The 15,479-nt window shown below is 31.1% G+C and overlaps 1 long non-coding RNA gene across 6 annotated transcripts; it reads left to right on the top strand.

The window, feature by feature from the left end:
- The first annotated feature begins 449 nt into the window (after positions 1–449).
- Positions 450–15,243, top strand: LOC143232300 (uncharacterized). 6 transcript variants are annotated; one of them, XR_013017488.1, is made up of 6 exons: positions 450–705; positions 1,190–1,322; positions 4,816–4,938; positions 5,536–5,677; positions 6,741–6,833; positions 7,863–8,248. It is a non-coding gene; the product is annotated as an uncharacterized LOC143232300 (long non-coding RNA). The 6 variants fall into 6 exon arrangements; XR_013017484.1 differs by lacking the exons at positions 1,190–1,322; positions 5,536–5,677 and adding an exon at positions 11,646–15,243 and having other exon boundaries at positions 7,863–8,044; XR_013017485.1 differs by lacking the exon at positions 1,190–1,322.
- The last annotated feature ends 236 nt before the right edge of the window (positions 15,244–15,479 follow it).

The raw sequence follows: 15,479 nt of genomic DNA, 5'->3' as shown, positions 1-15,479 counted from the left end.
TCCAGAATAAAGTTTTAATTTTTTGTTTAACTTTGCTGATAACTAAAACCTTGTATGAAATCTTTAACATTCTTTTTAACCTCCTTACATATTTGTTAGTGTTAATAATATTTTTGGTTTACAATTTTTGCTACCGTGTATTAGTAATTAAAGCAGAATGAACGTTCATTTTCTGCTATTTTTTATTATGTGTATACAGCTTTGACAAAAAAAAATTAATCATCATGTATTAAGTGTATAGACTTGATAATATTTATGAGAATTGGAAGTAATTACGTTTCTTAAAACTAATACGAACCAAATTTATTTAATTCGGTTAACACGTCAAAAAATATTTTCGTAGTTACTTAAGAATCAATATTAGTTACAGAACACCTTGCTTAAATATTTAAATAATAGCACACTTGACCTTCATCATTTGTTTGGCTTATAACTTCAGGCAAATACAGCTTTCCTCGTACAGAGAACAAACACTTAACTGACCTTGAACAGGTATAAAGTGACTGTAATACACTGTTGTTTTTCTTCTGGTTTTTTCACCAAGGGCTCAAAATTTTCCTACTGTTTTTTGTCTTTTACGTGATAGCAAGAAGAAGCTAACTGTATAGCTAGTACTGGTTTACTACTGCAGTATAGATATATTTCGTTTCATCAGATAAAGCTTGTTACCAAGTTGGAGAACATTCAAAGGTACCCAGGAAATAGGTATGTTAAAAAGACAAAGATCTGGCGTTTAGAATTTCTTAATGTGTTTTAGTGCAAAATCTTTAGGGTTTTATCGACGTATAAACACAAAGAATTCAAAGAAACACTTGAAGAATAATGCTTTAATTTTTAACTATCGCGAGTCTAAGATAGTAGAATTAACTGAAAGTCTAGACTTAAACATCTGTGACTCATGTTATTAGAAAAAAATCGTCTTAGAAAAATTTTGAGACGTTATCGTTTGTAACATTCTTTAAAAACCATTATTGCCATGACATGTTATAACATCACAACAAAGAGCGAATGAGAAATGTTAATAGCCCTACTGATGAGAAAATATTCGATTCATGCTAATTTCTAAATATCACTTACCCATCTTTTGGTTTATCATTGTTCGGGAATAATATGAAATTTTACATGTATCTTGATTTTATGGTAATATTTACCAAAAATTGTGGTATCTGTTGCAAATAAATTCTCGAAGAAAGTAATAAGTGTCACAGTAAAATCTATTGGTGATATGAACTGGAAACAATCCTTTCAAAAATCGCGAGTACAGACATCACTCGGAGTAGCCAAGACTTCAGGAAGAAAAGGAACAGAAAAGATCGAACAAGGTAAGAAACAGAACAATTTTATTTGTGAAAAAGAGTCAGCTCTAAGATCCATAAATAAAGACAATTCCAAGGTGTTCAACGCTAAACTGAAATGTCAATAATGGTTTATCGTGCTTGTTTGCAAATAACCCTTCACTTCATTTATAAAATTTAATTTAATAACTTAATAACTATGTATCATTTTGTAAAATGTTTTGCGCTGTTTGACAGTGATGATCACAAAAGTTTAATCAAGAATTTTCCAGTTCAGAGTGACAGTAGGTTAGTAGATTGAGTTAAAGTGTTTTGACATTTACATGACACACAGATTACAATATAGTAGAATAAAAAATATAGTTGGCGCATTTCTGGAACTGTACCTCTTGTTAAATTAGTGATTATCTCATGTTTTCTTTAGCGTTTACGTTAAAAATCCTATCATAAGTACAATTTTCTTGCCTTATCAAATTGTTGAAGTTTTTTTCATAGGACCTCCTCATTTTGAGAAGAGTCGGGCCCCGGAATTTCAAATTATAGAAGATAAAAATTTTTTAAAGTGTTGTACAAAATTAATGAAAAGCGCAACTGGCTTATAGATCAAGATATTCTTTAGTACTGTTGTTGTCCATGTTTTAAAATGATGGGTTAATCTTATTTTATACATAATGCTTTATTTATTTAAAGGAACCATGATAGCCTCAGTAAATTGGCCACAATGATTGTTAATACTGAGAATTGTAAAGTAAAGCTAATTTCGAAAGGCTTTTCCTTAAGTGATAATTGTATTTTAAAAATTATAAAGCCTTTTGGCGTGATTATCGATAAAACCTTAAATTCGTTTGCTGAACGTTTAGGTCCGTTGAAATAAAAAAAAAAAACAGATTTGTAACTTTTATAAAAATTTTAAATTTAAAATAAAAAGGGTCATTTTTGGTATACATAAAACTTTGGTAAGAATTCATCTTTAGTAGGATATGCAATATCAGGTGGGTACTAATGTGTTGGAAAGACTGCAAAGGCAGGCTAATAGAATAATACTTGGTTTAAATAATTTTGCATATTAAACTACGGGAAGAAACTTAGATTGCAGATTTGCTCTTTTGTCTAAAGTATAATACACCACAAATTACTTGATTCAGAAGTAGTATTGTTCTTTAAAGTTATTTTCGATCAGAATTATAAGTTGTATAATTTATACCTGATGATAAAGTGCGTTCTTTTAGTATTCTGTTAAACTTTTACTGCGTAGACACGAGTCTGTTGATGTGAAGAATTACACTTGATTTTGGAATTAATGTTTTCCTTTGTTGTTTTGATGTATACACGATAACGTCTTTCTATGCCCTAATGATTGTACAGATATACACCTGATTATTTACTAATATGTATTATTGGTACAGACTGTTAGATTTACCAATATGCATTATCGCCAAATATTATTAGTACAAGTACATTTCTGTTAAAGACTTATCAATTCGAATTATTACCATGCACCGTGGATTTGATACTGCTATAACTGTAAATGATACTTTGTTAAACTGTTTTCCTTTATTAACTTTTTCATTTAAGTCTTTAACAGCTTTTAACCAAAACGTTACGAATACTTCAACAAGTTCACATGCTCAAGTTCTATATGACTTTTCACGTTAATAAATATTTTAAATAATCTAGGAATTCATGACTTTTATCTTTTATTTGTGAATATTTCAAATGTTTTGTATGATTTTATTTGGATTGTTTAATAGGTAGAGTTATCTTTCATACTGAAGATCAGAAAGGGTTAAGAAAGAATTTGACAGAACAGCATTCTATTAGCTTTATCAATATCAAACCAGTATATAAATACAAAGTATCAAGATCTTCCTATTCCATCCTGACAATTTGTAATTTAGTAGAAATGTCATCTGAGACTGGTAAGAGAGGAATAACACATAGCAGTTGTGAGTGTCAAGAAGAAAAGCACAAGTCATGCTGCAACAATATGTCTAATGAACATTACCCAGGACGTCACTGTGGACACATTGACTCTACCCTTTGTGAACATAATGACACCCATCAAGGTCATCATCATCATCACAGCCATTCTCATAATGATCACCACATAGATGAAGAATTTCAATGGTTGTATGAAATAACTCAAAGGTACTACAGGACCAGAAGAGACATGCAAGAAATATGATAAACATGCAGATGCTTTTGATAAGGTCCAGTAGCCTGGAATATAGATGGTGTAATAAAAAAAAAAAAGAAAGAAGAAAGTTAAGCTCGGTTGCTAGAAAACATTCTCTATAAAGAAACACGTCATAAAAAATATGTATTTGCTATAAAAAAACGTATCTAATCAAAAACACTTTAGGTGTGTCATTAGATATCATGACTTTTGTCAATATGCACCAATCAATCACAGCAATTAACAAAGTGACACTCAGTAGTAACCAACATTAGCCCTAGGATCACAACTCTATTGTCTGGAACATACCTGTACTTTAGAGAACCAACAAGATTATTTAAACTGTCTGTTCGTGGTTTAAATTCTCTCAAGCAGTGTTAATAACTTCCTTTATAGTAACGCCATGGAATATAGATTAACAGTTTTTTTTGTCATCGGCTGCATGCACTCGGTACAACTGTATCGTGCATCATTATTTACGATCATTGTTTAAGCTAATATCATGTGACTCTAAATTCTCTTTGATTTAATTAAATCTGCCTAATTGATGCTTTAAAATCAGCACTGAATAATAACCGTCTACCCATATGATTATTTTAAAAACTTTAGCTACAAACTGTTAATCTAGTTTCCTTGGCCTAACCAATGCTTATGTATTTGCATGTCCTTTTTAGCCCTTTTGCTACTCTAAATCAACCGTCTTTCATCTGCACGTCAAAAACTAAAGACGGTCCACCTTTAGACGAAGCTGTAGTGAAACCTTCAGACCGATATAGCTCAGGTTACATTTTTGTTCTTGAACCTTCCTACTGTCAGTTTCGGTTTGTGTTTCAGTGCATGCTCCCGAAGGAACTATAAACCGAAACTTTATATGTATATTTAAATAAAACAACATGCTGGTGTTATAAGGTCGTTTATTTATAGCATTGATATGACTAACTAGCTCACTAAATAACTAAAGAAAATTATGATTTTCCTAAAACCTTCAAAGAGCTGTTTTCAGTAACGTCATCAGTACTATCATTTTCAGTGTCAACAAGATTAAAACAGTTGAATTTTGTGGTAAATATGTTGAAACTAGTTTAGATTTTGACTTTTTTTAATATTAACTAAACATTACTTAAACATGCTTAAATATATAATAAATCGAGTTATGAAACAGTAAATTTTAAAAAAGTAAGTAGCAATAATGGAAAATTTTGTAGAAAAAACTTAATTTTCCAAGACGAAAATGTTTACGATACTTGGTGCTAAGGATTGAATTAAAACAAATATTAATAATATTTTATATGTGTATATATATGCATGTAATTAACAATTAAAAACTTCTCTTTCTTCTTTCAGTTTGTGAATGAACATGGTTGTCAGCAATACAACTTTGTTGTGAACGGTATGATGGATGTGCTTAAAGACAAAAATAGCAGAATTTTGGATGTCGGAGCATGGACAGGAGCTAACGGAAAATTGGTATTCAGCTATTTCACTTTATTATTAGAAAATAATGCATATATTTCTGTGTATATTTATCTTACACTTATGTAATTAAGATTTTTTTAGACGGTGTTTAGACTGTTCATCTACATTCTGTTGTCAAAGCTCTAAACACAGATAGCCTAGTTGCTTTGCATTATGAAACACCAATCAAGCGCTTAGCACAAAATATTCCTCTACGCAGGGTAACCTTACGTTTGGGAAAGTCGTCATGTCTACGTCTAAAACGGCAGGTGTTAAAACTAGTTCCTTTTTCCAGTCACGTGACTGCATAAACTCCATACTTATAACCATTATCAAAAGTCGCTCACCAGAGGGAAAAAAATATTATTGGACTTAGCGGCCCCACAAATTCTCCAGTAATTGACATGGCGATTAGTTTAAATACGTATTTCATACTTTTGGGAACATGAACTAGAACGGAAGAAATAAGATTTGAAACAATGAAGTTAAGTCGACCATTTTCAGTGCTTACTGAACATTTATGAATTTAAATATTTATTGTTTTGTTGCATGTATATGAACTTTATTCAAAAGCTATAAATACATTCTTTTTCTAACTGTAACTTTCAGCTAAAAGAAAATGGATACAGTAATATTGATACATTAGATGGCAGTGATGGAATGCTGCAAATCGCAAAAACCAAAAATGTCTATCAGAATCTGATTAATATTATTTTGAAGGATTGAGTCTGTATTCCTAACACTAGGAACGGTACGTTTTTGTTGTTTTATGATTTTACTCAAATAATATTCTTGCTGTTTATTTGTTGTAGCTGTTTGTTTTGAGATGCATAACGAGTGCAATTCTGTTTTGCTCTTTTTAATAAAACTCCAATCCTACTTCATAAGTTAACTAATTTTGACAAAACAGTATGTTATCTTGAAGACGAATCTTTCTCTAAGTTTGTGTTAATAAAATCGAAACCCGATTTCCAACGATATAAATCTGCAGAAATACCGCTGTGCTGATAAGGGATTTAAGTGTAAATACGACGCTACAGTAAAATATTATAAGATTTGCTTTTATAGTCGGGTGTATCAGTAAAACATCGTTGTCATTCATTATTTTGATTATTACTGTAATTCTCACAATATAAGATGCCACACTTCTTTTTTCACAATCCCGAATTACTTTTGGAAAATATAATAAAACGTTTCAAGCTCATCATATAATGTTTTTCGGTAAAACGAGTATTATTTTGTAATGCACTTTGCATCAAGATTATCTTGATTTTAAGATATTCCATGTTTCAATAATGAATGGAAGATTGACGAAGGGAGGGTAGTGTTTATTTGTTTTTTTAATTTCTCGCAAAGCTACACGAGGGCTATCAGCGCTAGCCGTCCCTAATTTAGGAGTGTAAGATTAGAGGGAAGGCAGCTAGTCATCACCACCCACCGCCAACTCTTGGGCTACTCTTTTACCAGGAATAGTGGGATTGACCGTTACAACGCCCCCACGACTGAAAGGGCGAGCATGTTTTGTACGACGGGGATTCAAACCCGCGACCCTCAGAGGAGGGTAGTGTGAATATAAACGTGTTTCAGTCTTCTTAACAATTTTATTGACCTTGGTTCTTCCTGACGATATTATACACTGATAATCTGTTAGTTAATTTACCAATTTATAATGACACTAAACACTTTATAGATTTTTAGGGTAAGTTTACCAATAACCCTAATGTTAGATTTAATCCTTCACATCAATTATCATCACTTTATCAATCTAAGAAGAAATATTAGAGAGTCTGATCATATCTTCTGATAATTTTCAGATACTTACAATGCTGTTGTGATGAATGGAGTGTTTTGTCCAAATCACTGTGACTCATCAATTTTCCCCGAACTGATCCGTGTTGTTAAGCCAGGTAAGCTGATAACCCTTTCTTTTCATAATAAGTTTGATATAAAATAATTACTTTGATATAACTGAAGATATGTAAAATTATATATCTTCCTTGTTGAATTAAAATTAAACTACTTACTGAAAACAAGCTAACTGGAACATATTAAATATATCAATGAAACGGGAATCACTGCTGGTATTTTAAATTTCCTGATTTAAATATGGTGAAGTGTTTCTTTATCTAAAATATGTTGCACGAAATTGTTGTTAATGTGTTATTGTCTAATTTCATACAAGCACAAAATACTATATTTGAGTTCAAACTCATTAGTTAGTTTACAATATTACTTGAGAACAAATTACTATTAATATTTTATCAAATTTTCTTCATTCTCATTTAATTTTTAAGAGGTAAGAACTTACATAAGTGGAACTATCTTAAGAATGAGCTTTTTTACTGCCTAAAAATTTCTAAGTTCCTTTTCTTTACTTGTTTTGCTAATAAATGTTTGTTTGTAATAAGCACAAAACAATACAATGGGATATCTGTGCTCTACCCACCACGGGTATCGAAACCCGGTTTATAGTGATGCAAATCGGTAGATACACCACTGTGCTACTGAGAAGGGCGATTCTTATAAATGAACTCGAAACATATATTTTACAATTTTTCAGTATTTCTAAACAAGTTACCAACAGTCAGATGGACACAGCACAAATAACTCATTTTATAGCTAGGCAAACATCAAGAAATAGACAATCAAAATTTAGATTGTAGTTAAGTCATATACTATAAATATTAGCATATTAGCTAAAGCTGTAGCAATATCATGTTTATACATTTATCCCTTTTAAAATATCACTATAGAAACCGAATTTTTTTTTGTATTCTAGTATTTTAGTTTAATAATGTCTCCGGTATTTTACTGTAGCTCTAACAGTGTATTATATTTTTAGTTCATTCATGTCTTTGTTTATCAATAATATGTTTTAAAAGTTTAACATTGTGCTTAACAACCTATGTAATTTATTTTATTGACTTCGTTGTTAGGTGGTTACATCTGCTGGGTGATGAATGTTGATGAAGAAATAGATGAAGAGAAATTTAATCGTGACGTAGAAACTTTATGCAAGAAAAAACAGTGGAAGTTAGTTAAGAAGAAAATACACAAGGGATATTGTGGAGATGAAAAGGTCACCATAATGGAAGTTCTGTAAATGTATAAAAGTCTGGTACGAAATAATTCTTAAATCTCTTTCTTAAACATCTTGTTATAAAGTGACAAATTGAAATATAATGTTTGTTTAATAGGAACGTACATTTTTTATGTATATTTAAGTTTTTTGAGACTCTTAAGATATTAAACATCATACTGTATACCATTACCAACAAGGTTTCCCTGCCTTTTGAATATAATAAACTTTTGTATCAAATCACATGTTAAGTTGAAATGCTGTTAAAATGTAAAAGTACTTTACATAAAGTCTTTGATTACCATGTTTTTAATAGGCTCTAAATCCACCGAACTCGTATATATCATAGGTTATCACTTATCTTTGGTGTATAAAAATTCCTATGTATCTGATAGGAATACAATATAGAACATGGATTTGACTTGCGTAAATGAACACTTTCTGAAATATATGGAGAATCAAGACATGAAAATATACCACGGCCTGACCAACCACTGGATATGAATCCCCCTAAGCATATGTGGGATATATTCCACCGATCTTCCAAAAGCTAATCATTAAAGTTCAGTACTCCCTAATACAGATCTTGTGAGAGAATTGTGATGTTACAGCTTAACATTTAGTTATTGTGAAGCTTTGTTTTATTTGTGTGTGTTTTGCGATCTGTTTAGACTTGCATTTTATGTAAGGGTTGATTAAAAATACTACACTATTGTACATTTAATTATCAAAACAAGTACTGTACTTTAGACACCCATACCTAACTTCTACTAGTCCTGAATAAACCATAGCTTTTCTGTATTTAAAAAAAAATTGTACATTTATTACATTTTAAGAATTAAGTGTTTTGTTAAAGTGAATCATTAAAAAGTTCAAGTCTTAAGTAACTTTTTAATAAAAAGCTGATTTTTAATTCTTAAGAGGAAAAACTTCCATTATCTTGAAGTCACCTGTGGCTCAGTGGTAAGTCAGGTTTTGATAACACAGGTAATTCTTTGTGCTTAATAACAAACAAAAATTAACTTAAACTCAATAATCTAGAGTAACTTAAAACTTATGATAGACCAACCTGACGCCAAAATATGGATTAATTTTATTTTAATTTATTTTATGAAGAACGAGTCAAGCGTATCCAAACATCTCCCACCAGTTCAGCATTGTTCATCCAACGTTTCTACTTTGATAATAATTTAAAAAATTGATTTAATTTACTTTGTACAAATTAGAAATCCATCAGTTAGAGATATAATGATTTTTATTATATTGTAGTAATACTTGTAGGTTTATTTTAAAACGTTTTAAACCAAAATTCTTCAATTGCATTTATTGGTACATTCACCACCGTTACCTTCGTTGGCGAAAGTTAAGTTTTCACTCGTGTGTGTGTGTTTGTCAGCAAGGTTTCTCGAAAACAGCTGATTGGATGTAGCCGAAAGTTGCTATACATTTGGACTATGAGCAAACTTAAAAGTTGTTAGTACTTGGAAGGTCGTCACAACAAGGTTGTAAAATCCAAAACATTTCTATCTGTTAACATAGAGACCGATTTTTCAAGCAAAAATTACCAGATTTTAATGAAACTTCGTGACACTTGTACAACATTATTCCTCACCGCCCTTCAAAACATTGTCCGTGTATATTACTAACGACCGTAATACGGTCACATATTCGTATTTGTATGGAGGTATGGGCTATACTGAAAGTTCTAGTTTGATTCCATAACATCACTAACGTAAAAGCCCGTCAAAAAGGACGTGAAACTACTGAAATCCTAAACTATTCTCTATAAAACTGGCAAAATATACAAAAGAAATGTCTTTTCCCATGAACATGCTACATATTGACATATTACTTCTGAATCCATTATATATAACTGGACAAACACTGTACATATTGGTGTCTTTGAATTAAAAGATTAAAACATACAATTACCATGTGGTCACACCTGTTCTTCTTCTGAGAAAATATCGTCCTCTTTCCTAGAGATAATTGGTATCTTCATTCTCTTTAAGCAAAGGCTTTTTCGTAGTAAATCCTAAACATAGATTTGCTCCAATTTTTACTTATTTTTCACAGTCATCGATAGGGTGCGAATGCGCTTCCGTGTCTTCAATCACGGGAGTCTTCCCAGCTTTCCTATTTGGATCATACCTAGCTTGACGTCATGATAATATGGTGTCATACACATCATGTCGTGCCTGATATAGTTCTGGAAACTCTCTCCTCGACAGGCTTTTACAAAGCAGAATAATTGCGGAAAGTTAGGAGCTATTTAAACCCATGTCAGCTATTGAATTTAACTAAAATCAGAAGGGGCAATCAAAAGAGGAAGTATTATAGGGGAAAAGTAGACTAGTATAACTCACGAAATTCGGAGAAATCAGACCTGACTGGCTAAAACTTGACCTTTCTGATTATGATGGCCATTTCTTGCCCCAAAATTTTCTATATCGTAAGTTAATATAACAAAATGTTTAGGAACAACAAGAGACTTGTTGATCTATCTTGACTGTCCCATTCTCTACGACAAAATAAAACAAAAATTATAAAAGTAATGTAAAGCTAGCACTTTTCATTTACATATCTATCAAGTTTTCTGTTAAACTCATTTAAATTCATTTCACTCCATAACAACCGAAGGCAACCTATTCCTTAGGCCAACCACCCTATATGAAAAATAATTTTTTTTAGCTGAAAATGGCTTCTACCTTTTTTAATTCTATATTTTTGTACCCTAGTTCTATAATTCTGGCTGTTAAGTACGAAAACTGTTGATGCATCAACATTATTAATTCCTTTTACAATCTCAAACAATTCAATCGCATTCCCTCAACTCTTCGTTTTCAAGAGAAAAGACAGGAGTGTTATTAGCTAATTTCCAATCTATTGGTATTTGTGCACTATTCGAAACTTACTTTAAACCTCCCAATTTTATTTTAAAAAGCCCAACATTTATGCACTTTATCATGTTCAACTTTGTTTCATCTATCATGTGTTCAAGATGAGGAATACTGGTTAAATCTTCCTCATTAGTAAAAACTGAAGAAAAAGCAGAATTTAATAACCCAGCCTTTCATAATCATCAGATAGAAGATTTCCTTTATCATCTCTCAAGGGTTCTATCCCTTGATTCTAAGATTTTGTTTACTGTACTTTCAACAATGCTTACTATTGATTTTTATGTTTTCAACCAAATTTGTTCCATACATCCTTTTGGACGACCTAATTTCTTGTCTGACAAACTTTCTTGAAGTTCTTTAATTTTCTACAATGCCAGTCAATTTAATTTATTTTTAATTTGTGATCCTTTTTTTCTTTAATTCTCTTTAATATCGTTTGTGAGCCAGCCTGGTTTCTTTTCTTGCAGCTACCCTTTTATTTCTGGAAGGAATATATTTGTTTTGAATATTGAAAATCTTTTATTTAAAATTGTCCACATTTGCTTAGTGTCTTGAAATAACTCAGCTGCCCAATTAACAACAGATAATTCTTTTTTGCATCTCTTCAAATTTAGCTTTTTAGAAACTTGGGATCTGGAATAAAAATATCATTAATCCTGATTTCTACATCCAGCAAAACATTATAATCATTTTCATATTTGAAGTTAACAATAAATCTAAAATAGCATTGTTTCTACTAGGTTTCTTGACCAGCTGGTGAAGATCTCCATGTTGAGCAGTTTCCAGAAACCTTTCTCCCTTATGGTTTGACTATAGCATTTGCCAATCAATATGTCTGAAATAAAAATCGCCCACAATTATGACTTCGTTAACAGCTGACATTTTAATCTCACTGTAAAGTTTCTTACCAATTTAAACAGTTTCATCTGGTGATATGTAATAAATTCCTACTAAGAGCTTTGCCCTTAATATTCTCAACTTCAAAATGATGTAATTCACTATTTACATACAGAACCACTCCTCTCTCTCACTTTACTATCTGCCCCTATTAAATAACCTATCACTATATAGTCAAAAAAATTTCTGTCATTAAAATCATTTACTTTTAACCTTGTTTCAGTTATTCTCATTATATCAAAATTTTCTATTCCTACCTGTGCTCTAAGATCATCTGCTTTATTTCTTATACTTCTTGCATCAATTAAGTAAACCTATTCTTACAACTACTTTTATACTGATATCCTATGCTAAATTTTTCTCCACATCTCAACTTTGTTTCATTTAGCTTATCTTTGCCCTTTAGTCCTAGTTTAAAACTTTCTTTGCAACTAAGGTAATAGCTATTGCAAACATGCAAGACCCTTTCCTCTTCAGGTATAAACCATCTATTCTAAAAAGTTCCCTCCTTCCATTGAATTGATCCCATAAATCTAACTAGCTAATTTGCTCATCCTTACATATTAATTTCAGCATAGCATTTACCTCTAGTGACCTACTCAAAATATCATCTCCACAACTAATTCTCGGCAGTATCAGTGACACAATTAATTTATGGCTTTATCCTTAAGTTCTTTAATCAACCCTTTGTATTTATTAATTAGCTCCTCTGATTCATTCTTCCCTATATCATTAGCCCCTATGCACACAACAAAAATTGCATTGTTGCAAGTCCTCTTCATTAAATATCTGGATCAATCAGTTATGTTTTCCATCTGTACCTTCGTGTAGCATAATCTAACTCTTTTTTTTCTCCCTTTTTATTGCACAAACTATTCTACCCCCATATTTTGTCAAGAAATCATTCATAACTATAATCCATATCCTTCTCTATTTGTTTTGCTCTCCCTGCATCTAATAGTTTCTCGTCTACAAAATCCAATGGATGAAATCTATTGCTCAATATAATAGTATCTTTACAATTAAGTTCACTACTTTTAACCCTAATACTACTCTAACTTCTGAATGTCATTGTTAATCTTAGCTGGTGCCTTTCTTGCATGTAAAAGCTTAAGCTCCTCTTGCATTCCTGCTCTTTCTTTTCATAGTTTATATTCCTTTTTATATATTTCCTCAACTTTAATTAGGGTATCCTCCAACCTGCAAACTACATATAAATTGAACATCCTCACTACTACCTTTCTTAAAAATGCTTAGTAGTCCAGAATTCCTAAATAAAGCCCAATAATTGCACCTATTGACCTAACAAACTGCTAACGCTTAACTCCCGAACTAGTCTTGACCATGGAAATAAAATAAAAACTCCAAATTATGATTAAATATCGGTAGCCTGTTATCAATACTGTTAAGCTTAGGTTTGACAATAACCATGTATTCAACTTGTTTTACACTCTCACAAGTTGAATTATAACCAAGCCTAAAGAACCGTTACGCTTACTAAGCCTAATCTAACGTTATACTACGTTACGCTGCTAAATCTAAATTAAAATCTTATGCCTACTATTTTAGTCCCAGATCTTACTAAATCTAGTTATTTGCTTCTGTTATGCAACTCATATTTCTAAAGATAAAATTAATAAACCAAATAACATTGAAAAGTCCACAATATCATAATTGGCTTTCTGACGTTGAATTATAACTAAGCCTAAGAACCATTACGCTTACTAAGCTTAATCTAACGTTATACAACAAATTATGCTCCTAAAATCTAAGATTAATGCTTACATCTAACATTTTAATTCATAATCTTATTAAACCTAATTGTTTTCCGTTATTCAACTCTAATTTCTAAAGATAAAAATAATAAAATCGTATAATTTTAAAAAATCCACAATATTATAGTAACTTAGTTTTCTAACGTCTCTTCCTTACAAATAGCGTCCCTTTCGTTCGTAATAAGGAAATACTATTTCTGAAATTACAGCGTGAAACATTATTTTGTTATTGTATTTTAAAACAATTGGTAACATTTATAGGATTATTTTTAAACCCAAAACTATTAGTACATCTATTTTTATATTTTGTTTCTGTAACGTCATCACGGAACATGAAAATATAAAATCATGGCCATTTCATGGCGTGATACTTTCTAATATATACATTAATATCTTTCGAAATATGAAAATACTCTCGCTGAAATGCAACGTAAAATATTGTTCCCTGATTTTTTCTTTTCTAAATCATTTCAAATGTTCCAAAGCTAAATTTTATCATTTATCACGATATTTATTCATTTAGTGTCCTTGCATATTTTAATTTTTGCACTTTCTATGTGTATATATATATATATTTCTTTGTGTATATATTGTACTTTGAATTTTCTATGTCTTTACCTTAAATGTATCGAGTTTGACTGTACAGAGAGGCCCGTAAGTCCCTACCCATCCATATGTTATTATGTTATATTCAATTACGCGTGTATTATAAACTTGTTTCTGTTACCGCGGCATTTGGAACAATAACACCTGCTATGTTGAGGAAAATGTCTCACAGAACATTGCGTTGCATAATATTATGCAGCGAAAATGAGGGACAGCACACAGATACACTGGATACATAAGATATATTGATGGCTAGGGACTTACGGGCCACCCTGTAGATCTACGAAGTGACGAATATGAAATTTCAGTAAAGAGTGAGTAGCAAGGTATTATAGATATAAATCTGTAAGCTTTGATAAATAATGCGTCCCAAGAGCTACTAAAATATCTAATATCGTATAATTAAAAAGATTGATTAATTTCGAAACCAATGTTAATGTTTCAAAATATATATCAGAATGCTTACAAGTACTTTAATCGATACTGCAAAATTAAAACCTAGAACAATATCCTAAATTTAAGTATTTGTTGTATCTTTAACTAGAAAAATATAATGTATATATATGAATATTGTACAACATATTTTAGTAAACAGCTCTGATGTTTAGAACTTACATTATCAGCCACTGAAAGATACTCCCTTCCTTATGTACGTCTTCTTAAATGTATTATATATTTAATTTTACTTTCTGCAATTTTTTCACTTGATTGATCAGTGTACTATTTTGCGTGTCCTTCAAGAGCCAAAACTTTTGTATTCTCAAACACGGATTTTCCTGATTGTTTGTGGTTTGGTGGACTGAAAATCTTAAAAAAACCTAGGTGTTGATTGGCTTTGTTCTTCTAAATACGTTCAAACGACCTTCCTTACTTTTTACTATGGGTGCGAATTTTTCCCTTTATTTTAAAGTACGATTTTTACCTCACTCTTCACTAGATATTAATGTTGTTTATTCTATGCAAATACTTGATATGTATCGATAAAAATGCTTCTGCACATATTAAACGCCACACACTAATACTGTATTCTGCATAATAAACCATAGTTTAATTACATTAATACTTAGTGTATATCTTAAGTAATAAACCATTACTGAAGTCTACGTAATGCGTCGTACATCTTGCTTCTTGATCATTCGTAGTCTCGCATGGTAGATTATAACTTGTTCAAGAAGCAACAAGGTTCTCAAAATTTGTGGGAGACCTGAGGACTGACCATAGTTAATAAGAAGCTGATGAAGGAGTATCACGTGCTGGCAGAGATTTATAACAACCATACTTCCTCACAGTTTACCA

The sequence above is a fragment of the Tachypleus tridentatus genome, chromosome 11 (assembly GCF_004210375.1).
Source record: "Tachypleus tridentatus isolate NWPU-2018 chromosome 11, ASM421037v1, whole genome shotgun sequence".
Classification (NCBI taxonomy): Eukaryota; Metazoa; Arthropoda; class Merostomata; order Xiphosura; family Limulidae; genus Tachypleus; species Tachypleus tridentatus.
This window is presented reverse-complemented; position numbering and strand designations above follow the sequence as displayed.